Source organism: Apodemus sylvaticus, chromosome 10 (genome assembly GCF_947179515.1).
Source record: "Apodemus sylvaticus chromosome 10, mApoSyl1.1, whole genome shotgun sequence".
NCBI classification, from domain to species: domain Eukaryota; kingdom Metazoa; phylum Chordata; class Mammalia; order Rodentia; family Muridae; genus Apodemus; species Apodemus sylvaticus.
The window spans coordinates 89067815-89087441 of NC_067481.1; the positions used below are offsets into that span (position 1 = coordinate 89067815).

Below are 19627 nucleotides of genomic sequence, written 5' to 3' on the forward strand. Positions count from 1 at the left end.
ATTTTATAAGCGTATTGTATCACTGATAGTGGTGAAACGTTTCAGAGTGTTTTTTTTTCCTTTTGTGCCAAAAAAAAAAAAAAAAAAAAAATCACTGGCATTAAGTTCAGCATTGCTGTTGGGACAGATTGCCACAAATATTGGATTTAAAAGGAATACATATTTATTTACTTGTTATTTATTTACTCATTTAGGTGTTGTTTTTTGTTTTTTGTTTTTGCGGAGTTTTCTGGGGGGGGGGTTGTTGTGGAGTTGTTCTTTTGTTTTTTATTTGTTTGTTTGTTTTTTGAGACAGGGATTTTCTGTGTTGCCCTGGCTATCCTAGAACTCCATGTGACCAGGCTGGCCTCGAACTCACAGAAATCTACCTGTCTCTGTCTCCTGAGTACTGGGATTAAAGGCGTGCCCCACCACCGCCTGGCTCAGCACCTCTGCCCTCCCTGTACCTGAAGTGTACGCAGTTAGTGTGGCCGTGCTTCTGTGTGCAGATGTGGGCTTACACAGGTCAGAGCCTGAGATGCAAGAGTGCTGCTCCCTCTCAGGTCTGCAAGAGAAGCCCACTCCCTCCCTTCTGTCAGAGTCTGCCGTTGCCCATATTAGTTGGGCTGAAGCCCCTTCCTCTGTCTCTTAAACCAGCATGAAGACATTTTTTTTGGCCTTCTGTTATTTAATGCATGTTATTTGAATAAAACTAGGAACATTTCCCCACAGAGGAGACTACCTGGATAATCCAAAAGAATCTCCCATCTCTAGCAGCAACACTCATGGGGCTAATCAGTAATCAACATCAAAGCCCCTGTTGCTATTCGATATAACATATTCCCAGATTTACAAATTAAGATGTCGTTCTCTTTGGGAGTTCACTGTTCTCCTTAGCAAGCATTGGGTCCTGTTTCCAATAGGACTGGAGAGAATGATTTCCCCATCCTCCCCCCAAATCAGATAAATAATGTTTTGGAAACCATTACTTGTGACTGCTTTAGCTCTGAAATCAAATTAACCCAGACACAAAATTCTCAGTAAGTTTTCACACACACACACACACACACACACAGAGAGAGAGAGAGAGAGAGAGAGAGAGAGAGAGAGAGAGAGAGAGAGCCCACACATATCAAACTCCCAAAGATGCCAAGGAGATCTCGCCCAGGGACCAGTAGCTAGCAGTAGACGTCGCCCCGCACAGTTTCCAGCCACCAGGCCCCATGTGTCACCCTGTAGCCTACATGGCTTGTTCAGAGAAGCTCAGCTGTGTCCTTCTGGCTTCCCTCAGGCACTGATTCCTACAAGCAGACAATTACTGGTGTCAGCGAGCATGTGGCTATGGCTGGCTGCATGATTAGCTGTTAAAATTTGGGAAAAGTAGTCACTGGAGCCCCCATCCCTTCACCTAGCAGAGATAAACGACTCTTTGAACATCGTCACTGGCTGATATTAAGGATGCTGCGTGGTTGGAATGAGGCATTGCTTACTTTCAGAGAGAGAGATGGAGGGAGGGAGGAAAGAAATGGGGAGGAAGCAGAGAGGGGGAGAGGTAGAGAGAGGTGAGGTGGGGAGGGAGAGAATTTATGGAGCCTTCCTTTTGGGTTACAAAAAAAGTAGAGAAGATGGGACTTGCAAGATTCAAAGCTTAGCTTTGTGAGTTCTTAAATATGCTTCTGTTTAGGCCTTGGGGTCTTCTGTTCCTTCCAATGTGAGGTCGGCAGAGAAACGAGCCAATGCCCTTGGAGCCGGCCTGATGCGGCAGCCAGCTACAACCCTCTTTGCCGCCTTAGAATGACAGTTTGGGACTTCTTTATCCCTGCAGGACTTGAGCTCAGTCATCGCCGCATCTGTCGTTAAATACACATGAGGCTGCGTGCTAAGTAATTATAACTCTATTGGAATGCTATTTAAGAATTAGGAATTGTTTTAGTCGACGCCTTTAAAAGCCCACTTTTAGTCCCACTGTGGACCACGGCCCACGCAACACTGAAAAGTGAGTGGGCAGCCCGTTGCCCAAGGATCCTGGATTCTGGCATCTATATGGAGAATAGATTTCAGGTGCCCTGCCAGAGTTAGCCCACCTGAATCCTCACAGGCCTTGTTCAATAGGGTTCTTGTTCTGAGAGTTAGGCTGGCTTCTTCCCTAAGCCTTTATTATCTTGTTCTCTCTTCTGGCCCCTCCTCCTCTGTAAGTGCATTCTCAACACGGCCACCAGAGGGCGCAAGGTACACCCAGATCAAGTCTCAACTCTCCAAAGACCTGCCATGTCTCTGGAGATAAGATGGGAGAGCCCTTGAGGTCCTTGAGTGACTAGAGAAACTTTCCACCATTCGAACTTAGTGACATCTCTTCTCCCCACTGCCCTTTGGTCGCAATCCCGGACCTCTCTGTGCCCTTCAAATTTATTGGGAAATTCTTCCTCTTCCATTCATATCCTTGTGATTTTCCTTTGTCTCAATGCCCTGTCGCCAATGCGTGTTCGTTTCCTCCTTCGCTTGCTTCCTCTGTGCTACTTCCTGGTGCAAGCATGTAGTACGTGCCCAGGAAACAGCTGCTGAATTCAGGAAGGACTATACAAAACCAGCCATCTGTCCCCTCAGAGACCTTTATTGACAGTCCCACATCGTTTCTCATACCTGTTCCTCATGCCCTGCATACCTTGCTCAAATATCTCATTTGTGTCGTTGGAGTGAATCACTGACCATCGGTACACTCTGGGCCTCTTCCTTCTTCAGTTCACCTTCACATGCTAAGGTATTGCGCCCTATGCTTCTATCTTATAGGGCAGTGGTTCTCTACCTTCCTGATGCTGCAACCCTTCATGCTGTGGTGACCCCAATCATAAAAATAGTTTCATTACTACTTCATGACTGTAATTTTGCTACTGTTCTGAATCATAATGCAAATACCTGTGTTTTCTGAAGATCTTAGGTGACCCCTGTGAAACAGTTATTAGGCTCTCAGAGGTTGCGATACTATAGGGCCTGCATCCTCTATATATTAAAAAAAAGAAAAGAAAGTCCTTCAGGCTAGAGGTTCTTTCTTTAGGTTACTGGTAAGTCCTAGAGCAAATAAATTACTTGCTGCAAGAAGGAACAAATGGCTAAGTGAAAGTCATCCTGGTGTTCAGAGAACCCTCCAGAAACCTTATTTTAAGAACCTCCTGGTAAAGTTTCTCAAGGTCCCTTTTCCCATGCATTTGGTGGTCTTCTTTCTCTCTCATACAAAAGAGTTAGTTCCCAGGGTTGAGGACTGTGAATATCCGCGTCACTGCTGTCCCTAACACTTGGTAGAACACTGCCACCCGGGCCAAGCTCCATAAATATTTGATGAATGAATAAATCATAAAGAAAACAAGCCTTCATTTGCCAAAATTGGATGTGTGCCTTACTCGGCAAGCACATGAACGTAACGTAAAAGACAGTGCCCAGGCTGGCTGTAAACCAGTGTTCAGGTGTCCCAGGGTGTCAGTCCTACAGATGGTGAGGGTCACAGCAGGCTTCTTCTGTGATTGACACTCTGTGATTGACATGGGGTGGGACCAGAGCTTCCTGTAACCTTCCCTTCTTCAATTCTCACTTTAAGCGTCTCACTGCATCTTGTATCATTGATGCACTGATACCTCTGCTGTGAACGTGACCAGAAAACTTCCATTCCAGTTGGGCTCTGCTGTGAGTTTTCTTCCCCAGAAGTAGCCTGATGAATGGCTTTGAAAACTTTTTTTCCTTCCTTTTTCTTTTTCTTTTTTTTTTTTTTTTTTTTTTTTTTTTTTTTTTTTTTTTTTTGCTTTTGGTTTTGGTTTTGGTTTTTGGGTTGGTTTTTTTTTTTTTTTTAATTTGCTTTTTTTCCCTATTTGCATGTGACTTTGAACAAGCTTCTTAGCTTCTTTAAATCTCCTATATAAAACAAAGGCTTTTCTTAAACAGGCCCTGGGGTCTGAAGAGATGGCTCTGTGGCTAGTAGCCATCCATTGTGCTTCCAAAGGACCAGAGTTTGGTTTTCAGCTTCTGAGTCAGTGGGCTCACAACTGCTCAGAAGTCATAGTCCCTCTTCTGGCACTCACAGGCCTCTCTCTCTCTCTCTCTCTCTCTCTCTCTCTCTCTCTCTCTCTCTCTTAAAAATAGAAAGGACATCCTTTAAAATGTGTTTAAATGGACTTTATATTGTTTTTACTTGTTCATTTGAAGACCCACTGTGTTCCATGGACTACCTAGTATGGATTACCTAGGAACAAGTGCTGAACTAAGTACCTGTCTAGTTTTCAGTCTTGTGGGGTGGAGGAAGTCTGTAGGGCAAGGAAGAGATAACCCTGGAAGGAATTTTCAGTATGTGAGAGTGCTTCTAAAGCAGGATTTTCAAGACAAAAGGAGACTCCAAAAGGGAAGACACCACTCAAGGCAGACAGCCTGGAGGAGGCAATCCTGTGTTCCTCTGTGTTAAGCTTAAAGTGCTGACAATACCCAAAGACAAAGGGTCCTGAAGACAGTGCTTCAGGCAAGGGTCCTTTCAGTCCCCAGGAGGGACAATGCTTGGTGGTTTAGGGAACACAAGAAAGTGTGACACAGGAGAGACAGCAGCTCCAAGGGACCAGTGAAGGGAGACTGGCTCCTCTCAGTTCAGCTCTCCAGCAAGACCCAGGTCCATGTCTTTGGGCCACCATTCCTATCACCACGTAATTGTCCAATAAATTCAAAGTTTCTATTTCACACTTCAGTTTTCCAATTAAAAGGACTTTATTTATTCTCCAGTGCAATAAAGGCCACGAGCAAAGTTGGGTTCCAGCAGTTTGTTGTGTTCGATGCTAATTCACATTTATCACCAATCACAAATTCAAACAGAGGCACAGAAAATTGATTCACGGTAACATCCAATAATTCTTTTTATCTGCAGCCTGATCGAGTGTTTTAGTCTGGATTGACTCAAGCATAGTTCCTGTGATATGGAGTCAGATGAATTACTTTATTTTAAAGGAGGTACTTGGGGCTAAATATCAGGGGAAAAAAACATGTGTCTTTGAAAACAGATCACTAGATGTGATAGTGCACACTTATAATTTCAGAACTTGGGGGATGAAAGGAAGGGCTGAGTCAGGAGGATTGCTGTGAATTCACATCTAGCATGTGCTATAAAACAAGATCTGCCTTTAAAAGGAAAATAAATAAATAATAACAAAGAAAGTATGTGTGCGTGTGTGTGCATGCATACATACATCTGCACACACATGCACACACACAAATGGTTTCAAACAAACTAAATAATAAGTTTGTTTCCATCAGTCTGGTGTGCTTGTCCTTCTAATAAACATTAAATGCTCTGCCAAAGCTCACAGCAACACGGTAACTGCTGATTCATTGGCCACCAGATTTTGCAAACTTTACAGATAAACACAGCTAGAGCTTCTCCACTTAGTCCTACCCTCACAGACAGCCCTGAACATCAGATACCCACCCTTCCACGAGGCATCTGCAGCATGACCCCACAGCTCCTTCTTCAGTGTCACTCCCAGCTTGAAGAGTTTGCTGGGGTCCGCTATGCCGTCTTCATGGTATAAAGTTCTTCCCTTTGACTTTATTCATCTCAAGTGCTTCTCTTGCTGCTTTCTATCAGTCAAGGATAAGCTGAACTTTCTTCCATTCCCAGCTTCCTCTCATGCCCTAAATTCCCTCTTCATCCTTTTCCATCAGGATTTCTGCTCATTCACAAGGTCCCTGCTCAAGACATCATCTCTCCGAGGACTGTGTTCCCCAATGGCCCCGTCTCTGTCCTCCTAGTCCTTCTCGCGACATCCTTCTAGACAGTTCAGAACCATGATGCCCATTGTCGTTCCTATCTTCCTGCCTGATTATTACCTGCTGGGGCAGGTGTTTGTGACTGTGGAGACTCTGAAATCTCCAGTGCTTGGCATACCACAAGGGTGACAGCAAGCAGGCAAAGAGGATGTCTTGGATTTAAAAGGTAGCCTTCTATGAAATGGCTTTGGAAGGTACCAGATAGGATATCTCTTTCTTTAGAATTCTGATTCAATATCCAACTGTTCTCTGGGAGCATAAGCAAAAGACAAAAGGCGTTCTTCCTTCTCTTCCTTCTGTTCCTTTCTCTCTCTTCTCATATCAACTGGGACACTTCCAACTGCAGAAACCCAAGCCCAAACTCTACTTTCCATGGGCCTCTGCTCATGACCACAGATGTCTTCACTCTGTTTCTACTTCCTGGCTTCCAGCATTTTTTAAAGAATGGATTGCTTTGGATTTCTAGTGTTGGTCATTAATTAAAAGGGTAAGTCTCCATGATAGGTTAATAAATATGTTTCATTGAAGAAATGCCAGCAGTACAAATGCAAGAGTGATACATTTGAAATTTTAAATCAGTACTCCCCAGGAAGCTCCCAACTCTAGCCAAGCTATAGCTCACAGTCATCTAGGAAGCCATCACTTTGTTGACCTTGCATTCAGTATACTTTGTTTGAGCTCCCTAGGTATCCGTTAAGCCCCACCTAAATCAAAGACTACTTCCTATGTCTGTAATAGTTCTGCTAAATCTGAGAAGAGAAGCTCCTAGCTTCTACACTATGTTCACCCACATCTGTGCAAATCAACATCAGCCGGCTGAGGTTTGAACTTAGATCCGTCTTATATTGTCTGCAAACACTTGGTGCTGAGAACCCTGCAGGATGCTTGGCCAGCGTTCTCACTGTAAATCTTGACAATTTAGGACAGAGGGGATTGTTCACGGAAACGTTTACTTTTGTTCCTATCTCTGGCAGTAACATATGCATGAGTCACCCCTGCTCCAAGATCCACACTTCCCTTTTTTCCTTGTAATTCCATTCCTCCCCTGTCTTTATAGTTTGGGCGTTGCCATCATTTTTTGTGGCCCCTGTTTCTCCTTGGGAACTTGCACTGTGGTCCTGAGCATGTCACTTAGCATGTCTCAATTTGATTTATAGACCGTGTCAGCATTCTAGCCCGAGGATGTATAGTAAGTAACAGTGTCAAGCTTGGATTACTTGGCAAGAGGGCTGAGAAGGTGGCTGGGAGCCGGGCTGAGGCTGGGATGGAAACTCTTTGCGATGCTGTTTCCTGGTCTTGAATTCTTCTACCTCCCTCTCTCTCCCCATCTTTTGTCAAACCTCACTTAAAGGTAGCCCCTTGAACTTAGAGGACTCCCCAGCCCTCTATTTTGCCACCGATTCTCCCTCTGTCCCTACTTATAGACACAAGCGTCCTTTCTTACAACAGTAACTGAGGAGGAAGTGCTACACACAGGGCTCCATGCGTAGCCCCAGAGGCCTGGGCATCTTTTTCCCAGCAGCATCATTCACCCACAACAAAAAGGACTCTTACGTCACCAATTACTGACAGTAGTGAAGAGAACCGGCAGGGCTCCTTAAGACACTCAGTCTCTGGCACTGATGAAGCCATCTGGTCAAAATAAGTTAGGCAGCCGAGGTCACCTCTTCCTGTCCGGCAGTTGTGGGGAGGAGACGCTTGTCCTCTTCCAGTGCGTACATGCTCTTCAAGAAGACCAGCAGTTGCTGTTTCTAGAAATATATAACTATTGTGGCATGTTTCCCATAATCACCTAAGTTTGTGTTATTCCCTCTATTTTCCTTTTTCTAGCTGATCACCCTATATTCGCCCATCCCAGTAGTATCACTGAAAGCCTGGGTACCATTTCTGGTATCGGGAGCCTTGAGGCATCCTTAAGAAGGACCCTCCCCATCCCTTCTTCTCCCACATGGGTTCAGTGTTCAGATATCCATGGGGAGACACTGAATGCCAATCATGGAGCCTTAGCTGTCTATTTTCATCATTTTTTCAAATCATAGTTTTTCAAACTATGAAGGTTTTTTATCAGGGATCTATAGTTTAGGTTTCATGTGAACAGGCCACTTTTCTTCCTATAGTAGCGACTGCTTTTTAAAGCTCTTGTGTTCTATTAAAATAACAATATCAAATTATGTAAATGTGCTAATTGCTTTATTGAAATTAATACCCTTATTTAGCAAGTTAAACCTTGCAAAATGGCCATTTTTATTAAAAATTACGGAAGTGTGCTAGCTGTTTAAAGGCTAATGTAATTGGGTGAACTCAGCAACTGGGAAGTGTCAATTAATGGGAGATTGTTAAATAATTTTGTTTAAACAATCCATTTTCTCTCATAGTTTGGAAAATGGTCCTGGTAAAGTCATAATGGCTGCCTGAGGCCTGAGGGAAGGTTAGTAAGTATTGTGTTCTGCCCTGGTTTTGAAGATGTGGCAGTTTGCTTTTTGGTTTGTCAAAACTTTGTTTGTTTGTTTGCTTGTTTAGTGATAAAAATTGAAATTTAGTGATGTATAGGCAATTAGAAGCAAGATGTTTCTCCTTCTCAACCTGTGGGTCTCAACCCTGACAAGGGTTGCATAGCAGATATCCTACATATCAGATATTTACATTATGATTCATAATGGTAGCAGTGTTACAGGTAGGATGTAGCAACAACCACAACAAAAATTATGGTGGGTGGTTACCACAACATGAGGCATTGTAGTAAAGGAACACAAGGAAGGTTGAGAGCCACTGGCCCAGCTGGCAATCAATCGTCATGTGTCTCTGCACACACTACTCGGGACACTGGTTAGAATATCTGAAGGCATCTAATTCCTTCATTTTTTTTAGATAGTTTCTATTTTCTTACAGATAAATCTGAGACTAAAAAATCTTTTTGCTTCTGCCATTGTTGGTAGGAGTGATTCTTCATGGAAGATGCCATGTATTTCTCTTATATGTCTTAATTTCTTTTAGTGTAACCTCAGGAATAACACTCAGCATAAAGCCACCTTAAAATCCATACTCATCACAATAGCTCTCACGTGGAAGGGGGAGTGCCCTGTTCTTAAGATAGCAACGTTCTCATTGGAGTGTGCCACGGAAACCTATTTATGATAATATCTTGTGGTTTCCAAATAGTTGTAGGGAAGGGAATTTTTGGTCACTTATGCAATTTAGAATTGAGGTCAAGGGAGGATGCTGGGATAGTTCTGACTGAAGCCATCAGGACAGAGGCATGAATAATACTCCAGATCTCTAAGCTCATTTGCCTGTCTCGTAGTGTTTTCGAGTCATGGGCTCTGAACACTTGAAGTGGGCCTCAGGTTAAAGAGTCTCACTGTAAACACCAGTTCTTGGGGCCAGGCAGTATTTGAAAGTAATCCTGCTGGGCGGTGACTGGTGTAGAATTATTAGGGCTCTTGTGAAGGGTAGATGGTCTAGCTCTCCATTGTTACTTGACAAGCCGCAGCTTCCCAGTTAATCTCTGTCTCTATTCCTCCATCATCATCCTGGACGGTCACCATTGGAGGGTTGAATCTCTTTCTATTCTTAGTTCACACTGGAGATGTTCTAGCTTTGTTCCATCAACTTCTCATGACTAATCACAAAAAGTATTAACTTTATCAATCCAGTTATTTATGAACAAAAGCTGATGACTTAATTGTACAAAATGAAAATGAGTGATATAAACTGTTAAATTCAGTTTTTCCTAAGAGGAAAGAACCCAATGAGCAGTTACATGTGTTTGTTGTGCTACTATTCTTGTGCAGGGGGTTGACCATAGCAGTATACTTCTCTATCTAACTATTCCAGCATAATGTTCCTTGTGGCTAAATTCCTTACTTGTTAAATATTCCTAATTTCACTATGATTTCTGGCTGGATGCCGGATTTCTTCTTTGGATAAGATTTCAAATTCTAAGGCTAACCTTAAACTAAGTAGCCAAGGATGAGCTTCTGGCCCTCCTGTCCCTACCTCCAGACTCCAGAGGACAATGACTATACAGATTAGCTCCATATCCAGTGTATTCAGTGCTACGCGTGGGACCCAGAAATTTGCTTTGGGGCTACATCCCCAGCCATAGGAATTCTTTTAATAGAAACACATCCCTAGTTCCCATGAGCAAGGGTGTGGCGATGTAAGTGACAAATGTCCTCCATAGGTTTTGGTATTAAATAGTTGGTTTACAGTTGGTGGGACTCTGTTGGGGGAGTTATAAGGAAGTACGAGGAAATATGTCACTAGGGGAGTGGACTTTGGGAGTGTGGAGATTTGTCCCACTTCCAGTGTACCCTCTGTGCTTCTGCTTGGTGTGTGTATTTGAAGACATGGTCTCTCAGGTTCCTGCTCCAGCTGGCCTTCTCCACCATTATGGATTCTCTTCTGAGACTATACATCAGAACAAACAGAAGTTTCTTTTTGGTCATGGTGTTTTATCATAGCAACAGAGAAGTAGCTAATGCACTGGGTATGGGTGCGTGTGTGTAATGACTAATTAAAATCCTTAAAAGATACCAACAATCTTATTACTGTTCATACTAAAATATCACGCAAAGTCTAAAATGAATTTATCCAACTCAGAAAGAAAGTTGCATTTTCAGTTGTATCAATAGGGTTTTGAGCAAAATGGAAGATGGCTACCTCTGCTATAGAGGGAGGGAGCTTCATGTATTGTGTGGAGATGAAATTTGATGGCACCCACTGAGTAATGCTGTCTAACCATCGATGCTTTGCAAACATCTTTTATCAAGTGCATGATAGTTTGCCCAGTTGTTGGTGATGTAAACCGGGTCTTCATTTACTCCTTTCTAAGACTGGACCAGGTCATAGTCAGGTGACCCTCAGGCCATCATGAAGGAGGTTCTGTCAGTACTTTCATTCTCTTGCTAGCAGAAAATGTTCTTCCTGCATAATCTACTTTATCACTTGAAAGCACACTGTTTTGTTTCTGCCTTTCTAGACTATGTTGAGCATAATTGAATCTCTCTTCATGGCCTCTGGGTGGTCGCTAAGGCATCAATTTCTTAGAGCAGTTTTTGAGATATTTAAGGCTATTTGCTTGCCTCCTAAATGGTCCCTGACTACTGTGTTTGACGAGTTTTCATATCTCTTTTTAATAGGATTTCTTCCTCTGTTGTTGTTCTCACGCTGTTACCTTGTCACAATGCCTGGTGAATGGTAGGTGCTCATTAAATATTTGTTAAATGAATAAATGAGCATCACGTTTCACTTGGAATGCAGCATCTCTGGCAAAAAAAAAAAAAAAGCATTTCCCCTATCTGTTTCCAGATGCCCATTTCTAATGTTCTTTAGACTTTGCAGATTGGAGAGCCGTGCATGATACTATTGTGAGCAAATCAAGATTGTGTGCTATCTGAATGAGGACTCTATCGCCCAGGGGAGTACAAGGCCAGCACTGTTTTTTTTGTGATGCCGATCTCTACGACATCTGTTTTGACTACTCAGAAGTTGATTTAGAACTTGTTTCATTCTTCAAAGCTGAGCTCATAGTCCACGACTTCCTGATGTAGTTGCATTCAAAACAAGTATTTTCACATTTAGCTTTCCTTCAAATGGTCATTAAAACACCTAAGAGGAGTGCTAGAAGCTAGCTACATACAAATCACTAAGCCATTACAGTGTTCCTGCTTACTTTAATTAGATTTCTTTTAGATTTTTTTTAAAGCTGTCCAGGGAGAAATGTGTCCCCAGTGCACATAATGTCCATTATGTAAAACCTAAGTGCATCTGAGGGTTCGGAACGTATAAAATTTTCACTCAGGGCCTGGTTTAGTCAACGTGATAAGATTTAAGATCAATTATGGAGTTCGGGGAGAGCTACTGTTTTCTTGAAAACATAAATGATCAGAACAAGGTTTTTGTTTATATATATACATATTGTTGTTGTCGTTATTGTTATTCTTTTCTTCTTACTGCCAGATGGTTGACAGGTTGTTTTCCTGATTTCCAGTTGTGTTTTAGAGTTGCTGGTCAGGGCCGCTTTTGCCCTTTCTATGTATCCTAGCTCGAAGTGTTGGGAGGACAAGGGAATTTCTCATTAGTGACATGTAGTGACACTTCACTTTATTGTGCACCGACGATTTTCTGACAGAGATAGATGACACGGTTGGACTTTCCAAGAAAACGTTGTTTGTCTTTGCATGGGGGAAGCTAGGGCCCAATCGTTACAATTTACAAACAGGCCAGGGATGTGATATGCCATGCATCACACACCAACAGGGAAGCTGGAGCTTCGAGATGGGAGATCTTGCCTTATTTTTTTGTTGTTGTTTGTTTTTATTTTTGTGTTTTTCATTTTGGGGATGTCTAAGGCAACTATGCACATGTGAGGGTCTGTGATTTGCAGAAGAAGGATGCCCCAGGCTCAAATAGTATGTAAACACAAAGAACGTTTTATTCTGCCGAAGTCCAGGATGCTGGGGTCTTCCAATCCAAGATGGAAACAACCAAGTGAGCTCCATGGTCCAATTTAAAGCACAATAGGGGAATTTCAACATGGGTGGCTTTTATCTTGCTCCATCTCTAAAGACATTTCCAAGGTCAGTAGCTTTTATCTTGCTCCATCTCTAAAGACATTCCAGAACCATTACCAGGATGGAGGACCTGGAAACTGTTGCTTGGGAAGTCTGGAAACTGTTGCTTGGGAAGTCTGGAAACTGTTACTGGGGAAGTCTGGAAACTGTTGCTGACCCATTTCCCTTGCTTCAGTGAGCCTTCACTTCTCACTAGCTTCCTGAAGCCTGGATTTTTTTTTTTCTAGTAACTGATTTGCCCGGTTCTTAAATCTAGTCTCCCAAACATCCAACTGAAACCTGTCATGGAGTCAGCCTAGCCTTCTCACACATTAGCGATATCATGTTTTCACTTTTCATAAGTAGGGACAAAACCTTTCCATTAGTTTGAATGCCTGGACATAAGATTTTTATTTTTCACAACAGGTATGATTTGGGGACAGGGGTGAAAATGGAAAAATTGTTTCTTCCAATTTCTCAATTTCTACCAGTTGTTCTGTTTGGTCCCTCATATTGGCTTGCTGGTATCCAGGGGAAGGTCACATTCCCACATAGGGGCAGGTGGGATTTCAAGTATCAATTTCTCTTTTTCCCCATCTCTGCAACATTTGGATCACAATAATTCTGTGCTGCTAATTCCCAGTTCATGCCTGAGGATCCAGGACAGGAGCCCACACTGGGAGTTGAGCCCTAAGGGTTGATTCTGTCCTTCAAGCCACATGGTCGAGTTGTCTTGAGCTGGGCTATCTGAAGCCTCGGAGGACTATTCATTAGATTGTGAGTCACTGTGGTACCAAGTTGTGAAAATGGAAACTGCTGCAGGCATTTTAGCTGCTGTGAGCAAAGATGCACTAAAGGGAAAGTGAGCCCCTCCAAAAAGGGGACACTTCAGAGAGTGTCAGAGAAAAGCAAGGACCGTTGCTACTGCCCTCCCCTCGCCCAGAAGCGTGTCCAGTTTCTGGTTTGTGTAGTGGGCTAAGGCTTACATAATCCTTTCTTAGTCATGCCTGGTGGGCTTTTGCATTACTTTCCACCAGAAGACACTCAAGAGGCCATGTTGTTTCAGTCATACTGTAGTATGAGAAGGCATGGAGTAAATCTGATTCTGGCAGAATCTCTATTTGGTGCTGTGCTGGGAAAGACTGCGAATGAATGGGGACTGGGGTGTAGCACCAGTTGGTTTGACTTCTGCAGCACTTCTGGGAAACAAATTATGCAAAATAAAAGTGCCCACGGAAGCGGACATTTGAGGAATGGACAGATAATGGCATCCATGATGCTGTGGCTTCCTGGTGGTTATGTAACACAATCTAGGACCCCCTTCATCTTGTGTTTGAGCCTGGATAGGAATAACTTGATACTTATACAAGAGCATCTGTATCTTGTTTGGGAGGCTGTTTTTCAAAACACCACGAGAAATATTCACCCACTTCACCAAGTGATTGTGAGCAATCAGTAGCTTGAAAATGTTAAGCAAGAAAAAGGGTTGCATATCTTAAATAAGTATCAATAGCAGGAATTATTAACAACCTGGGTGATTAAAGATTGTTCGCATCCTTCTTGGAGCAAATAAATAATCACTTTCCTGTGACTCCCATAGATTGTCAGCAAGCCTACATTATGTGGGGTGACTCTGCAGTTTTCCTGTGGTCTCATTTATTAAAGTGGGATGATTAGCATGATCCTGGCTGTCCCCTTAAGAACACGGGGACAATTAAACACTGAATTTGACCTACTGCCCTCTTTTGTAGAACAGAAAATCCTGCACAGAGGAGTTGACTGCCAAAAATCAATTCTGTTTTCTTGTTCCCCCCCCTCTTGCTCCTCCCTTCCTATCCTTCTCCACATGGAACACACCCAGTTTTTACCCTTCAGAGTTGGTGAGAAACTGACTCACTGTGTTTCCATGTTAGAGGCTTTGGGCTCTTTCAGTGAACACTGAAAATGTCAGGCAAAGGGGATCCTTAAATATCCAAGTGTGAATGGTTTGGGCGGAGTGGACACATTAACTGTACATCTGTGTTCTTTTTTTTTTTTAAGTCCTGTAGACTTTAAACTGAAAAATACTAATAACAAGCAAATAGTTACTTTGAAGTCTTTCTGCAGACATAGTTGCTTTCTTGGGACCCGAGTTGGAATAGCATTGATAATAACTGATCTCTTCCATTGGTTCCCATATCGAGTTGTTAAAATGTGCACATGAGTACACTTGAGTGACACCCAGGAAGTTTTCAGTATTTTGAGAACTCAAGTGGAAGTAATGTTCTGCTCCATGCAGACTAAAAGGTCGGCATTCTTTGTTTGTGGGTATGTACACATATGTGTGTAGGAGTGCTCATATTTAAGCATGCATGAAGGCACATGCTCAATATCAAGTGTGTTCTTCCATCACCCTCCGCCCAACCCCCATTTTTTGAGATAAGGTTTCTCACTGATCCTGAAGCTCACATATTCAGCCAAACCAAATGACCAACCAGCAAGCCCCTTGGGACCCACTTGTCTTCACCATCCCAATGCTGGGATTACAGTTACTTGCCACAGCTCCAAGCTCTTCTATGGGTGTTTGGGATCCAAACTCAAATCAGTTACTTCACCCACTGAGCCACATGTTAGCTTCCTTTATGATAGACATTAATAAACTTACCTCTGTCTTAATATAGAAGTTTAAGTAAATGTCAATTTCTACAGGCAAAACTTTCATTACTAAAATGCTTAGCAATCTATCTGAAAAAAAAAATGTATTAGATTTAATGTGAGAAGTATTTATCAATCAAGATAGGTAAGAGCAGAGTTTGTAGTTCAATTGTGTCTCACTGAATGAATTTAAGGAAGCAAAACCACAATATACTCAAGACTTCCTGTTTGGGCAAATGCCTCTCACAAGCTGTACCACTCAGTTCTTTGCGCTGAGGTATGCAAGGTGTGGGTAACAAATCCTGCCTGATCTGAGAGAAAATGGTGTAAAGCCATTATGAAACTTTAAAGCGCTTCACTAATGAACGTGTGACATTAGCATCCAGAACCCAGCTTGAGTGGAGATTCATGGAGAAACCCTGGAGCTTTGGGGGATGGGCACATTAGTTCCTGAAGTGAATCTTGCACATGACATGCAGCCTAGGGTTGAGGGGTACCCTAGAGGGACCGGAAGGGGCTTGTTTCTCCCAATATGAAGACTTGAAAGCTGGAAGCTGTCAAGAGGAAACTTCCACTATATGCAGCTCTGTCCTCAGTAGCAGTCATGGAGGCTGGTTAACTCTCTCTTAGCTCTGCCTGTGGATGAGTACAAGTCTCCCTCCTGGATGGAAGAGAAAATGAAGCTGCTGCGTTTATGAGATTTGCCCAAGGCCATCGAAGCAGTCTGTACCACACCGGGGACTGCGATTCAGATCTTTCTACCTTCCAAAAAGACAACTCCTGTCTCTCTCGATCATGTCCTATTTTTAAGTTCATTAGTTAACCTCTGGGTACATAGCCAGTTTCAAGAGCCGGTCCATCAAAGCGTTTTAAATGGACGAGTCTAAAGTGATCATCCTCCGAGCCCCTGCACTGGTTCTGTGCTTCATACAGAGGCAGGCAGCTCATCAACAAGTTTCCCTGGGAGGCGGGAAGCATCTTTCCTCTGATCAGAACAAGCCTGTCACAGAGTGCCAGAGGCTACCAGAGCAGTGCCTGCTCACAGGAGCCACTGGCCCAGCCAGGGAGCCCCAAATCTGTCTTCTGGCAGAAGCTTAACTGTTTGTCTGCTGCTTTCAGAGGGTCCATGCTGGTGCTTCCCAGGAAGGGAGACCCCAGCTGGGAAGCTGCCAATTGCGGGCAATCTTCTCCTTCATTTCAGCTCAACAAGGATTTAATGTGCTCCTGCTGAGGGTCCAGTCCTGAGGGGTATGCGGCCCTCTGGGGGTCTCCCACCATGCTGAGGAGTCCAGACACACAAGCAGGAGGCAGCCAGATGACACATCAGACTCTCAATAATTACGAACTCCACAGTTGGGGCTGCAGGGATTCAGGACTTTTTCCCAGGTCTTGATGGGATGCTACCTCTGTAATCACACTACTAGCAGCTTTCAAAGACCCACAGAAATTGCACGCCCCCCCCCCCAAACCCGAGCACCCTGTGAAGCTTCTTTAAATCCCTTTATGACACAAAGATTAAGACAAGGGTTGTATTGTGGTTGTGTTGGAAACATCAGCTTTTCTCTGCATTTCCACTGGTGGTCGACTTCTGTAATGGTTTCCATCTGCTGCAAAAAGAAGCTTATTTGATGAGGAGTAAGAACCGTGCTCGTCGGTGGATTTAGGAATATGTATTTAGGATGCAGTTAGAGATCGGGCAGGTTTGGAAAAGTGGCAGTAGTGTGTTCTCCTCTGGAGTTCAGGCCCTCGTCTGAACCTAGGCTACAGGAAAAGGGTGATTACAGAATGACTTCCCTCCTGTTGAGGAGGTCTTAAGGCCAACTAGACTGTCTGTGGGTTGCCCCCAAGATAGAAGGGCCACCCTTGCAGCTCTAGGAATGTCTTACCCTTGTGGTTTGTAGGCTTCCAACAGGGCAAAACTATTGATTGCTTTTCTTCCTTGATAGACAGCTTGCACAGCACCTTCGGGTACTATGATAGCCAATCCTGAGGGAGCAGGCTTTCGGGTTAGTTGCAGCTCCATTCTTCTAAGTCCTTTGGCTGAAGTGGGTGATGTCCTCAGAGGTAAGGTCTTAACTTCAAGTACTGGGAAGCTCTCAAGGACAATAGCAACCGTGAAGGGTCTCTTGGACTCCTCAGACCAACCACCCTAATGGAGGTTTCCCATGCCTGGCATCGGGGTTTTGGTTCACTAGTCTATGGCAAAATTATCACCAAGTAGCACAACTTCATTTAAATCACACACACACACACACACACACACACACACACACACGTGTACACACACATGCACACATTCTACATGTGTTTTTAGAGAACATAAAATATTGTTTTTATAGCTTTTACAAACACCCCTAGTGTTATCTGTCTCTCCCTCTTTCAGTAATGCTCTCCTTCCCCACTGAAGTTCCCCCCAACACACACACATTTACCCATTTTCTCCTTCATAGCCTCCTACTGGCTTCCTCCCTAGAGACACCACCACTCCTGATGACATGGTGCCTTCTTACTTCTCTTGTTTCTGCAGCAACTCTAGCTTATATCAAAGCTGGGGCCCTGGAAACATCGTGGAAAGATTATAAGAGCCAGTGCTACAGGATATCTGTAAGACTATGTCTTCTGTAGCTGACAGGAACCTAGCTGCATTTGTAAAATCTTAACAACACAGTCGGGTTGCCTAAACAGAACCTGAACAGTGACAGTATCAGCTGACGTGCCAACGTTCTTACAAGGCTCCCACACTAGATTGAGAACTGAAGACAGTGGATGACTACTCACAGAAGGAAACTGGATCCTTATCCAGGAACGAGGACCCTGATAGGCTATCTAATCCAGGAACGAGGACCCTGATAGGCTATCTAATCCAGGAACGAGGACCCTGATAGGCTATCTAATCCAGGAACGAGGACCCTGATAGGCTATCTAATCCCAAGAACGAGGACCCTGATAGGCTATCTAATCCAGGAACAAGGACCCTGATAGGCTATCTAATCCCAAGAGGTCAGCTTCAAACACAAAGGCTCTAAGCAACACTAAATAGACTCAGCAGGTTGTATTGATGTGTGTGTGTGTGTGTGTGTGTGTGTTTTAACAATAAAATAGAAGTCATGAATTTGGGAGGGAGTGGAGAGAACATGGGAGGAGTTGGACATTGAACAAGTAGAATTATGTAAACACAGGACTCATGTATGAAATACTCCATTTTTAAAAAGTAAGACAAGAGCTAAGGTAAAGTCTGGACCCAAAGCATGGGTCTGCCCTAGGACACACTTATTATTATGCTTAAAAGGCAGTGGCAGATCTATCTCTGAAGCTCACCGGCCAGCCAGCCAGTCAGTCCAGGCTACTTGATGATTTCCAAGCCAGGGAGAGACTCTGCCTCAAAATGTGGCTGACTCCTGAGGCACAACAATCACAGTCGACCTCTGGCTTCCACATGCATACACACATGCACACATATGCATACACACATACATACACACATGCACATGCATACACACATGCATTTGTATATATGTACATCCTCACACATGTGCGTACATCCACACAGAGAGAGAAATAAGGCAAAATAAAACCTATGTAAAGGGAGGCCTCAGGAGAAAGAATGAAGTTACTTCTGATGGACAAGGTTGTTTTCTGCACAGCTCTGAGGGGTACAAAGCTGATCCTCATCTGTCTAAGGTCAAAGGGAGGCAGCGTCCGGACCACCGGCTGTCGCTGTCCGTCATTCCCTCCTTTACCTTTGCCTGTCCCTCAGACTACTCTGTTGCTCTTTTCTAGTGTTGGCTGAGCATCCCTGAGGTGCCTGGTGCCTTGGGAAGTGCCCGATAACTGTGAGCTCATAACTCGGAAGACAGATCGCTGGGCCTCACTGCTCTGTACCTCGTGGTGGGATGGCATGGTCGAGATTTCTGGCTGTCAGATTCTAAGGGATTGCAGTGTTCGGAATGCAGTGGGAGAGGCTGTTGAGACAGAAAGCATCTTTTGCCTTGAGTTTATGCTCCAATAGGCAAGCTTTCACAGACTCCTGGTGCCCTCCGTCTTCCCAGAGGACAGACATCATCAGTTGGTAGGCTTAGATTTAAGAGACTTAGCCTAAGTCTAATTAAGTAATTCTTAGTAAATATTTAGTTGTACGTCTATCCTTCTTGCACCAACGACTCCGGTGAAGGACTAACAGCTTGGAGTTTTCCTCTTGGAACTTCCAGGTCTTAAAGAGATTTCACATAGAGTGAGCACTCAATAAACATTTGTTAAAGAGATCAAATCGTCTTTTGAGGGCTGAGACAATAACATTCCATAAGTCCAGGGGCTGGAACAACTAAAAACTCCCTCTGAAAACAGTGTGGGGGGCTGGAATCCCAAGGTCAAGGTTTCAGCATACACACATGCATACACATATGCATACACGTGTGCGTATGCACATGCATACACTGTGCATATGCACATGGATACACACATGCATTTGTATACATGTTCCCTCAGGCTTCTCGACATGGCCCACAGAGGGCCCCTTCTCCTTTGTGTTTCTACTTCCCTAGAACCTCTCACTTAGTGTAAAAATCCCTATTATTTTAGGATGCCACCCTAGGGCCTCATTTTAGCTTGGCCACTCCCCTAAAGACCCTATCTCCAAATAATTTAGTGCTCTGACATGCTGAACTTAA

General features: G+C 43.7%; 1 protein-coding gene across 1 annotated transcript in view; it reads left to right on the top strand.

The window, feature by feature from the left end:
* Nucleotides 1-19627, top strand: part of Tenm2 (teneurin transmembrane protein 2) — a 922633-nt gene that overhangs the window by 427260 nt on the left and 475746 nt on the right. The gene's annotated exons all lie outside the window — the stretch shown is intronic.